Genomic DNA, 12,533 nt, shown 5'->3' with positions numbered 1-12,533 from the left:
AAAGTTCATCAAAAAGAAAATAGTAAGTTATGGTCAATTCAAAGGAAAACTGTACATGAATGAAAAAAACTATAGTTAACAGCAAAGGTGAACTTGAAAAATAAAATTTTGGGCAAAAAATTCATGCAACAGAAATATAGGGAGTTCAATTTATACAAAGGATAAAACCTATGTACAACTAAACAATATTGTTTAGGATAAGCCACATGGCTATTTTCCTTTGCAAAATGAAGAACCAAAACCCTAGGGCTTTAGAGGAAGTTGGAGAATTTGATCAATCTCCAGGATCGTTACAGCGGTGCCATATAAATGGCCTTTAGAATTTTCATCCTAGTGACCCTGGCTGCCTTTTTAGAATTGGCTTCACTTCACTAAAAAAAGATTTGAAGTGGAAATGGTGTAATTTCCCCCGTTTCTAAGAAGTCATTTGAAAGTCGGTGCTGGCTGCCACTTAAAATGATCTTTACTGGTTCCAGAATAAGAAAAGATCACCCCAAGTTCATTTCGCTGGAAAGCTTGAAGAGCATCTTATAATTTAGGAGAGGAGCTGAGAACCCAGGCAACACAACTTGTAACTTATGTAAATGCTAAACTGCAGTTACTGCCAAGCTAACCAAGGGTGAGCCAGCACAAATGCTGATGTGGACTGGTTGGATTTTAAAAAATCACCAGTTGGTTTTTCTTCTGCCGCAGCAGCCCTTCCCTCTTTTCTGAGGATATGTTTTCTGGAGGTGCAGAACATGGTGCTGAAGGATAAAACTACAACACCAACACTCGCCTATAAACAGACACAACCCTCACAACACCACTGTGGGGAAACTGAGGCATGTGGGGTTAGAGAAACTACGGAGGCCCACACAGGTAGCTGGCAGCAGAGGGAGGTTTCAGGCGCAGGGAGTCCATGCTCACAACTATGGTCAAGTATCTCTCTAAAGCTGAAGACAAGTCTGTAATTGAACATGTAGGCATTTTAAAAGAGATCACGGAAAAAACTGGTATAAATGGTGAAAGATCTGAAATTGCTGTAAAGCCAATGACTGTCTCATTCTTCAGCCTAGAAAGATCAGGATCTAGGCAGGATTTATGTTTGTGGCAACCAAAGGAGAGGGGTTGCTAACTGTAATCTAACTGCATATTTTACCTTGAGCTTCACCAGGCAGAAAAACAAATCATTACATACGGATCATTTAAAGGTTCAGGGAAAAAATCTTCAGTGAAGGTATATGAGAGGGAGCAAGGGTGGTTAAGAGTGTATTTTTGAGGAGTCAAGATGGCGGAATAGGAAGGGAGCGCACTGATAGTCCGGGGAGAGATAGTTTAATAAAAGTGGAGATACTGCAGGTTCAAGGAAGAGTAGGGGAGGAAACAGCAGAAGAAACTCTTCCGGAACGCGTGATTCACAGCAGACCTGCGTGGAGAGCGTGGGAGCCCACAGTTCGGGACACCAGCGGCAGACTCAACACACGAGCGCTGGAACGCGAGGTGAGCCAAACCTCAATAGCCCGAGACACCGGCAGGCAAGCAGAGAGAGGAGACTAGAGGGAACGACCCCCGGAGGGGAAAAGTTCACCAGGCTAACTGGAAGAGAGAGAGAGAGAAAAAAAAAGGTGACTGGTACGGACACGGGTTTCTCTCTCTCCGCTCACCTCTCAAGGGCGAGCAAGACAAAGAGCAGGCACCATCTTGGACATACGTCATAAGCAGAGCGACCTCAGGTCTGCACCGGCCCTGAGCCCAGCAGAAAAACCTGACTCTGGGTGGGGCGAATTAACAGGAGATTAGGACCTAGTAAATTTGTGGTGCTACTGAACTGAGACTGTGAAAAAAGAGACGGTGGGGGAGAGAACTCACGGAATTCACGTGAGCACTCTCCAGAGACGCTACAATTCCGTAACTTTGGCAACCCAGTGGGAGACTGAAGGAGAATTTGAGCCCACTCTGAGGGCCGAACAGATTCCCTGTGTGGTCCTTGGGAAAGAGCTTCCGATCTCTGGCTCCTGTGGGTATATCATTTGCCTGCTAACTACCTCAAACTTCATTCAGCTGTGCAGAATTACTTCCCTTTTGAATCAAAAAAAAAAAAGAAAGAGAGAGAGAGAGAGAGAGGTTTACCACGCCTAACCTGGGAGTGTCACCTTTGGCACACCAAACAGAGCTCTCAGGCCACACCCATCTCAAGCCCTAAGGCTCCATCAAAAACAGATAGTCCACTTAATCTAGAGTCATAGTATAACAAGAAAAAGCACCACAGTGAAGAAACCAAATATCTCCAATATGCCAAATAACAAACGCAAAAACCGAGGTAATAAAAACAAGGAAGTCACCATGACGCCCCCAAATGAAAAAGACACCCCAATTCAAGATTATGAAGATGATGACATAGAAGAAATGCAAGAAGCAGATCTCAAAAAATTGATAAGAACATTAAGAAGTTCTCAAAAACAAATTCTTGAACTACAGAAATCCTTAATGGACAAGATAGAAAATCTCTCTCGTGAAAATGAAATATTAAGGAGGAATCAAAATGAAACAAAACAACTAGTACAACAGGAAACTGTGATAGTGACTGAAGTGAAGAATTCAATAGATAAAATGAAAAACACAATAGAGAGCCTTACAAACAGAATGGGTGAAGCAAAAGAGAGAATATCGGACATAGAAGACAGAGAACAGGAAAGGATACAGTCAGACCAAAGAAAAGAAGAGGAAATTAGAAATCTAAAACATATTGTCGGGAATCTTCAGGATACTATTAAAAAACCCAACATTCGAGTTCTAGGAGTTCCTGAAGGCATGGAGAAGGAGAAAGGATTAGAAGGCCTTTTTAGTGAGATATTAGCAAAAAATTTCCCAGGTTTGGAGAAGGACAGAGAAATCCTAGTACAGGAAGATCACAGAACCCCTAATAAACACGACCAAAAGAGATCCTCACCACGACACGTTGTAATTAAACTCTCCACAGTGAAACATAAAGAAAAGATCCTAAAATGTGCAAGAGAGAAACGTCAGATTACTCTCAGAGGATCTCCAATCAGATTCACAGCTGACTTCTCATCAGAAACTCTACAAGCTAGGAGGGAATGGCGAGATATAGCCCAGGTACTAAGAGAGAAAAACTGCCAGCCCAGAATATTATATCCTGCAAAGCTATCATTTGTGAATGAAGGTGAAATAAAGACTTTTCATAGCAAACAGAAACTGAAAGAATTTGTTGCCACTCGTCCAACCCTGCAAAAGATGCTTAAAGATGTGTTACACACAGAAACACAGAAACACGGTCATCAACATGAAAGAAGATAAAGGAAGGAAACCAAGGAAGGAAACCTCACAGCAAAAGATCACAGGGAATTCAAAGCATATATTAGAACTTATCTTTGGCAAATGGCAGGGCAGTTACCACTTATCATTAGTCACATTGAACGTGAATGGCCTGAACTGTCCAGTTAAAAGACACCGATTGGCTGATTGGGTTAAGGAACAAAACCCATCTATTTGCTGCTTACAAGAAACACATCTTTCCAACAAAGATCCATACAGACTGAAAGTGAAAGGCTGGAAAAAGATATACCATGCCAACAGAAATGAAAAAAGAGCGGGCGTAGCCATCTTAATATCGGACAACATAAACTTTACCACAAAAACTGTTAAGAGAGACAAAGAGGGACACTACATAATGATTAAGGGATCAATTCAACAGGTAGATATAACAATTATCAATGTATATGCACCTAACTACAGGGCACCGGTTTATCTAAAAGATTTGTTAACGGACTTAAAGGGGAGACTTAGACCCCAATACAATAGTACTGGGGGACTTCAATACTCCACTCTCAGAAATAGACAGATCAATAGGACAGAAGATCAACAAGGATACAGTAGATTTAAACGACACTATAGCCCAAATGGATCTAACAGATATATACAGAACTTTCAATCCTACAGCTAAAGATTTTACATTCTTCTCAGCAGTACATGGAACCTTCTCTAGGATTGACCACATACTAGGCCATAAAGCAAGTCTCAGCAAATTCAAAAGAATTAGAATCATACCATGCAGCTTCTCAGACCATAAAGGAATGAAGTTGGAAATTAGCAACTCAGGAATCCCTAGAGCATATGCAAACACATGGAGATTGAACAACATGCTCCTGAATGAACAATGCGTCATAGAAGAAATCAAAAGAGAAATCAAAAACTTTCTGGAAGTAAATGAGGATAACAGCACAACATACCAAAACTTATGGGACGCAGCAAAAGCAGTGTTAAGAGGAAAGTTTATAGCAATAGGTGCCTACATCAAGAAATTGGAAAGGCACCAAATAGATGAGCTTTCAATTCACCTCAAGGATCTAGAAAACCTACAGCAAACCAGACCCAAATCTAGTAGGAGAAGAGAAATGATTAAAATCAGAGAAGAAATCAACAGGATTGAATCAAGAAAAACATTACAAAAAATCAGCCAAACGAGGAGCTGGTTTTTTGAAAAAATAAACAAAATTGACACCCCATTGGTCCAACTAACTAAAAAAAGAAGAGAAAAGACCCAAATCAATAAAATCAGAAATGAAAAAGGAAATGTAACAACAGACACCACAGAAATAAAAAGAATCATCAGAAATTACTACAAGGACTTGTATGCCAGCAAACAGGGAAACCTATCAGAAATGGATAGATTCCTGGACACATGCAACCTACCTAAATTGAACCAGGAAGACATCGAAAACCTAAACAGACCCATAACTGAGACAGAAATTGAAACAGTAATAAAGGCCCTCCCAACAAAGAAAAGCCCAGGACCAGATGGATTCACTGCTGAATTCTACCAGACATTTAAAGAAGAACTAACTCCAATTCTTCTCAAACTATTCAGAACAATCGAAGAAGAGGGAATCCTCCCAAATTCTTTCTATGAAGCCAGCATCACCTTATTCCTAAGCCGGAAAAAGATGCAGCACTAAAAGAGAATTACAGACCAATATCCCTGATGAACATAGATGCAAAAATCCTCAATAAAATTCTGGCCAATAGAATGCAATAACACATCAGAAAGATCATCCACCCAGACCAAGTGGGATTTATCCCTGGTATGCAGGGATGGTTTAATGTGTGCAAGACAATCAATGTGATACACCACATTAACAGACTGCAGAAGAAAAACCATATGATTATCTCAATAGATGCTGAGAAAGCATTTGATAAAATACAACACCCGTTCATGATGAAAACTCTAAGCAAACTGGGTTTGGAAGGAACATTCCTCAATACAATCAAAGCAATCTATGAAAAACCCACAGCCAACATCCTATTGAATGGGGAAAAGTTGGAAGCATTTCCACTGAGATCTGGGATCAGACAGGGATGCCCACTCTCACCACTGCTATTCAATATAGTTCTGGAGGTTCTAGCCAGAGCTATTAGGCAAGAAAAAGAAATTAAAGGGATACAAATTGGGAAGGAAGAACTCAAACTATCCCTCTTTGCAGATGACATGATTCTTTATTTAGGGGACCCAAAGAACTCTACTAAGAGACTATTGGAACTCATAGAAGAGTTTGGCAAAGTAGCAGGGTATAAAATCAATGCACAAAAATCAACAGCCTTTGCATACACAGACAATGCCATGGCTGAGGAAGAACTTCTAAGATCAATCCCATTCACAATATATACAAAAACAATCAAATACCTTGGAATAAACTTAACCAAGGACGTTAATGATCTCTACGATGAAAATTACAAAACCTTAAAGAAAGAAATAGAAGAGGATACCAAGAAATGGAAAAATCTTCCATGCTCATGGATTGGAAGAATCAATATCATCAAAATGTCCATTCTCCCAAAAGCAATTTATAGATTCAATGCAATACCAATCAAGATACCGAAGACCTTCTTCTCAGATCTGGAAAAAATGGTGCTGAAATTTATATGGAGGCACAAGAGACCTCGAATAGCTAAAGCAATCTTGTACAACAAAAACAAAGCTGGAGGCATCACAATACCAGATTTCAGGACATGCTACAGGGCAGTTGTAATCAAAACAGCATGGTACTGGTACAGAAACAGATGGATAGACCAATGGAACAGAATTGAAACACCAGAAATCAACCCAAACATCTACAGCCAACTTATATTTGATCAAGGATCTAAAACTAATTCCTGGAGCAAGGACAGTCTATTCAATAAATGGTGCTGGGAAAATTGGATTTCCATGTGCAGAAGCATGAAGCAAGACCCCTACCTTACACCTTACACAAAAATCCACTCAACATGGATTAAAGACCTAAATCTACGACCTGACACCATCAAGTTACTAGAGAACATTGGAGAAACCCTTCAAGATATTGGCACAGGCAAAGAATTTCTGGAAAAGACCCGGGAGGCACAGGCAGTCAAAGCCAAAATCAACTATTGGGATTGCATCAAATTGAGAAGTTTCTGTACTGCAAAAGAAACAGTCAGGAGAGTGAAGAGACAACCAACAGAATGGGAAAAAATATTTGCAAACTATGCAACAGATAAAGGGTTAATAACCAGAATCTACAAAGAGATCAAGAAACTCCACAAAAACAAAACCAACAACCCACTTAAGAGATGGGCCAAGGACCTCAATAGACATTTTTCAAAAGAGGAAATCCAAATGGCCAACAGACACATGAAAAAATGTTCAAGATCACTAGCAATCAGGGAAATGCAAATCAAAACCACAATGAGGTTTCACCTCACCCCTGTTAGAATGGCTCACATGCAGAAATCTACCAACAACAGATGCTGGCGAGGATGTGGGGAAAAAGGGACACTAACCCACTGTTGGTGGGAATGCAAACTGGTCAAGCCACTATGGAAGTCAGTCTGGAGATTCCTCAGAAACCTGAAAATAACCCTACCGTTCAACCCAGCCATCCCACTCCTTGGAATCTACCCAAAGGAATTTAAATTGGCAAACAAAAAAGCAGTCTGCAGCCTAATGTTTATTGCAGCTCAATTCACAATAGCTAAGACCTGGAACCGACCTAAATGCCCATCAATGGTAGACTGGATAAAGAAATTATGGGATATGTACTCTTTAGAATACTATACCGCAGTAAGAAACAATGAAATCCAGTCATTTGCAACAAAATGGAGGAATCTGGAACACATCATGCTGAGTGAAATAAGCCAGTCCCAAAGGGACAAATACCATATGTTCTCCCTGATCGGTGACAACTGACTGAACACCAAAAGGAAACCTCCTGAAGTGAAACGGACACTATGGGAAACGGTGACTTGATCAGCATAGCCCTGACTGTTAATGAACAACTTAATACATTATCCCTCTTAGTAGTTTTTTTGTCTGTTCTACTTAATATGACTGGTTTAATTCTGTAATTAATACACAGTTATTCTTAAGTGTTAAAAATTAACTGAAATGTGATCCCTGTTAAACATAAGAGTGCGAATAAGAGAGGGAAGAGATGTATAATTTGGGACATGCTCAAGCTGACTTGCCTCAAACGGTAGAGTTAGAAACATACCAGGGAATTCCAATTCAATCCCATCAAGGTGGCATGTACCAATGCCATCTCACTATTCCAAGTGATCAATTTCAGTTCACAATTGATCATAATGAAAGGACTAAGAGTCAAAGGGAGTACATAAACATGTCTAGTACCTGCTAACACTAACCGATAGAATAAATAAAGGGGAGAGTGATCCAACATGGGAAGTGAGATACTCAGCAGACTCATAGAATGGCAGATATTCTAAATAGCACTCTGGCCTCAGAATCAGCCCTAAAGGCATTCGGATCTGGCTGAAAAGCCCATGAGAGTATTTCAGGCATGGAAAGCCAAGACACTCTCGCAAAAGATCTTTGTGAGTGAGATCCCAGTGGAAAGAACAGGTCTTCAAAGAAGGAGGTACCTTTCTCTGAAGGGAGGAGAGAACCTCCACTTTGACTATGACCTTGTCTAAACAAGATAGGAATCGGAGAACTCAGAGGGCTTCCATAGCCTTGGAAACTCATGACTGGAGCATAGGGAGATTACTGATGCCATAGACAGGAGTGTCAATTGGTAAAGTCAACAACAGGAGTCACTGTGCACTTACTCCTCATGTAGGATCTCTGTCCTTAATGTGCTATGCATTGAGATTTAATGCTATAACGAGTACTCAAACAATATATTTCACTTTGTGTTTCTATGGGGGTGCAAACTGTTGAAATCTTTACTTAATGCATACTAAACTGATCCTCTGTAAAAAAAAAAAAAAAAAGAAATTATCAACTCCTAACTTGACTCTCCCTGGGATTAAACATGACAATAGGTCTGATCTGATTTCATCATCATTTAAAAATATCATCTATTATTTTTCACTTTATGTTTCTGTGTGGGAGCAAACTGTTGAAATCCTTACTTAATGTATACTAAGCTGATCTTCTGTATATTAAGATAATCGAAAATGAATCTTGATGTGAATGGAAGGGGAGAGGGAGTGGGAAAGGGGAGAGTTGAGGGTGGGAGGGACGGTATGGGGGGGAAGCCATTGTAATCCATAAATCATACTTTGGAAATTTATATTCGTTAAATAAAAGTTAAAAAAAATCTCAAAAAAAAAGAGTGTATTTTTAATAAGTGCCCCCAGCCCCACCCAGTCACTGTTTATGCTCAGTCAGGGTTAAGGATACCTCATTCGTGACCTGTGCCCCTCAATCCGAGTTTCCAAAGTGCTTGTTAAAAGTATAGTCCCGGTCCTCCTGAGTCACCATTTCCATGGACACCCACATTGAAGATCTCTTTTTCAAAATAAGCTCCATCTTCAAATAGGGAGATATGGTGAGAAACAGTCCCTATCTACCAGCAGGATAGGGACCAAGAGTACAGAAATTGTAACAGACTTTTTCTTAATCCCAGGGTGATTATCTTCTCATTTTCTAATTGACCTCATGAACTTCTTCACCTGCTATTTCCTTAGACTGGGTTTTGTTAGCTTATTTGTATCCTCCACAATAACTGGTACGTGTTACAGTTTCAGTGGTTCTTCATCACATGATAGATAATGAGTGTGTATCATGGTGCCAGAGGCTGTTCCAGGTGCCGGGAACAAAATAGTAAGAAAAAACAGCAGGATTGCTGCTCTCAAGAGTGTGTCTATTCCACTTAAGTGTGTGCGACACCAGGGTACAAAATAAACACTATTAGATTTTTATGAGCACTATAATGAAAATGATCTCAGAATAATACTGGATGTAACTACTGCAAGAGGAGATGGTTGGTGTGCTGATTCCTGCTCATACTAGCCTCCAAGGGTTGATAGCTAGGTTTTGAGGAATTTTATAAACCAGTTGTTAAACATAGCCATTATTACAATTTATTTTTATTTTATTTAAAAGACTGGGGGCTGGAGGAACAGGAGGAAGAGAAGAGGTGGGGAGAGTAAGTGAGAGAGAGACAGAGAGAGTGAGAATATGAATATGAATATGAATGATCTGCTGGTTCATTGCCCAAATGCCTGCAACAGACAGGACGGTACCATACCAAAATCAAGAGCCCAGAACCCCATCTAGGTCTCCCGAGTAGGGGACAGGAACCCAATTACTTGGAGCCATTATCTGCTGCCTCCCAGAATTCACATCAGCAGAGAGCTTAACCGGAAGCAGAGGAACCAGGACTCAAAACAGGCACTCTGATATGAGATGCAGACATCCTACGCGGCTGAAGCTCTATGCTAAAACACCTGCCTTAATTACTAAAATCTACAACATAGCAACTTAAAATTAAATAAAACATACCTTAAAAGATGATAATTATCCAAGACACAGTCTCCTAACTCCTTTACTATATTTGGTCTATGGGTCTGTTCTCTCTATGTGAAATACGTAAGGTTGTCTGTGGTGCATCTTTTCCCAGCTTCATCTGCAGTGACACCAAGTTGATAGCTTGAAATTGGCCATTGTGGGATGATCAGCACCACAGAAACTGGAGAAAGCTACAAACCAGGGCTTGCTTTACTGCTGCATTGACTGTATGAACTTAAGAAACTCATGGGGAAAATATTCACAATGAAATTCAAGCTTAAAAATGTGATATTGGTAGCCTTTACACAGTGATAGCCCACCATGGCTGCACTAGTTAACAGTCTCACCATGTATTAGGATACCTTTTTGCAAAGCGTTGAGAAAATTTATTTCAATATCTGAAAACTATTATGCCACCCAGTATTTTCTAAGCACTAAGCCATCCACATAGTCTAAACGACCAGGCACAAACTCAAATTTCAGTTCAGCATTCCCATTTTAAAACAAAAACAAGACACCTGGTGAGAAATTTTGATTGGCTGCAACTGGCTTCATCCGTTTCACTCACTTTTACTTTTTGTGGCTAAGAATCCAGGCCCCATTATGGCCTAATAGGCTACATCTGACAGAGCCCAGTAATAACATCATCAATAGTGCCTTGGATTGCTTCCCGGTCCTACCAGAGTCAAATTTCCTGCAGATTGGAGCCACCAGCAATCGTATCAAGTGCCTCTCAGAGACAGGCTTTGATTGAACAAGACTGAAGATATCCCTGAGAATGCTAGGGCTTGAGTCACTCCGCTGAGTCGCCATGTAACACTGGCTTACATTCACTACCGATTTTCTCCAATTGTTCTCAATCATATTTTTCAGTGAATTTTTTGTTAAATCTCTGTGCCCAAGATTGTGTTATAAAATAGGAAATAACAAACAATAAATATAGCATTTAATAATATTATATAAACATTTAATATAGCATTTAATAATATTATATAAACAAACCTGGGTTATTCAGATTGAGTTATGGTGGCCATCGTGTTTGCGTATGAGGGGACATAAAAAAGTTCATATAAAACTGGTATTAAAAGTATAAATATTGTTGTGCAAAATAATTTGTTAAAAATTTTTCATAATATATGAAAAAGGCATATCATGGAAAATTATGCATTGCTTTTTCATTTCTTTTGTACCAGAATAAACCCAGAGTTTTAATTCCATTTTTTCATGAACATTCTGAAGTACCTTCACACAAGGCCAAAGGTGGTTTGAATGGCAGGATTTATTAGAGTTTATGATAATTTGGGTTCTGGAAATAGTGTTACTATAAACTAAAGCAATCAAGTACAGTCGAAGTCAAGATTTGACTGAGATTAGACTTGTTATCCCAATTGGCCTCATGAACACATCCCAGGAGAAGGAAGAAGGATGGCTGGATCAGGAGACAGCATGAGCATGGTGCATGCATTGCAGACATGTGCACCTACAGGTGCTGGGGAGGCAATGTAGGAAAAGGAAAACCAGGACGAGTTCGTGTTCTATTTTTCCCCCACCCTGTTCTGATTTCTTGCCTTGACTTTCTGCTTCACCAAGGCATAAAACATGGAGGAATTATTACCAGAATTTACAAATCCAAAATAGTGGAAAGAAATTGTTTCCAGAAAATGCAGTCTCTTTTATTTCATCTAACCACTAGTGCAAAAAGCAATCTAGAGACACTAGGACCAGGACATTCCATTTCTGAGCAATGTGCCCTTGTGGGTTTCTTTTAACCTCTTGGAATGTCGTTTAACTAATCTGTAAGCAGCCATTAATATCTTCCTTGCATAGTTGGAATGACTTAAACGAATTCAAGTTCTGATTGTGTATAAAAGTTGACACAAATGCCCATTTCCCTAGTTGTTTGTCTTGTGAGATCAGTTGGGAATTTCTGCTGGGAGACTGCCTACCCCCGTATCCTCTCTGCTCAGCTCTGCTCTTCCACGTCTTACTTATCTCTGTTTCTTTGGAAAGCATCTTTCATGTTCATGATCATTGGTCATTTGGTGCTTGGTGAATAAATGAATGAGTGGTGAATGGAGCAAAGACCACCCTTTAACTCTTGTTTCCATAAAAACCATCTGAGAGAGGGCTGAACTGCACTGTGCTTCTGTATTGGTCCAAGTTACCTTTTTGTCTTTATTTTTCACCCATAAGATCACAGCAGGGCTCTGATCACCATTCATGCTCTAACACAGCCAGAATGGCTTCCAGAATGTTGAATGGGAGAAAATAGTGGAGCTTGGCTTTGAGTTCTATGAACAAAGGAGCTCTGAACATTTTTGTCACATTATTTTGTCACATTATTTCTCCCTTTTTACAATGTTCCCTGTATCCCTGGTAATACATACTGAATGAAAGTGTCTAAAGAAACTAGTCGTAAGAGAAGAATGAAATCATCCTAGGATATATCTCGAACAGAATGTGAGACAGAGCAGTGGGAGGGGATGCAGGCAAGCAGAAGTGCAATAAAGTGATCTGCACAAGGGACAATGAGAGAGAGGAAAGAAAAAGAAGAAAGAACATTAAAGAAGTAGAGATAAAGGAGAAACATGTGGAAAAAGTTCTTTTGTCAATTATGAGACTCACAAGCCCCTAAGCGAGGTTCTGAAGTCCTTTTGCCTGAATGTCAACAGAAGATCAAATTTTATGTTTGGCAAGAAGGCTAGATAGAATTCTTCAAGTTGTGAGGAGCTGTGAGTTCAAACGATGGGACCACCGACAGGGA

The sequence above is a fragment of the Oryctolagus cuniculus genome, chromosome 10 (genome assembly GCF_964237555.1).
Source record: "Oryctolagus cuniculus chromosome 10, mOryCun1.1, whole genome shotgun sequence".
Taxonomy (NCBI): Eukaryota; Metazoa; Chordata; class Mammalia; order Lagomorpha; family Leporidae; genus Oryctolagus; species Oryctolagus cuniculus.
The sequence above is the reverse complement of the archived record's forward strand: the minus strand, read 5'-3'. Positions refer to the sequence as shown.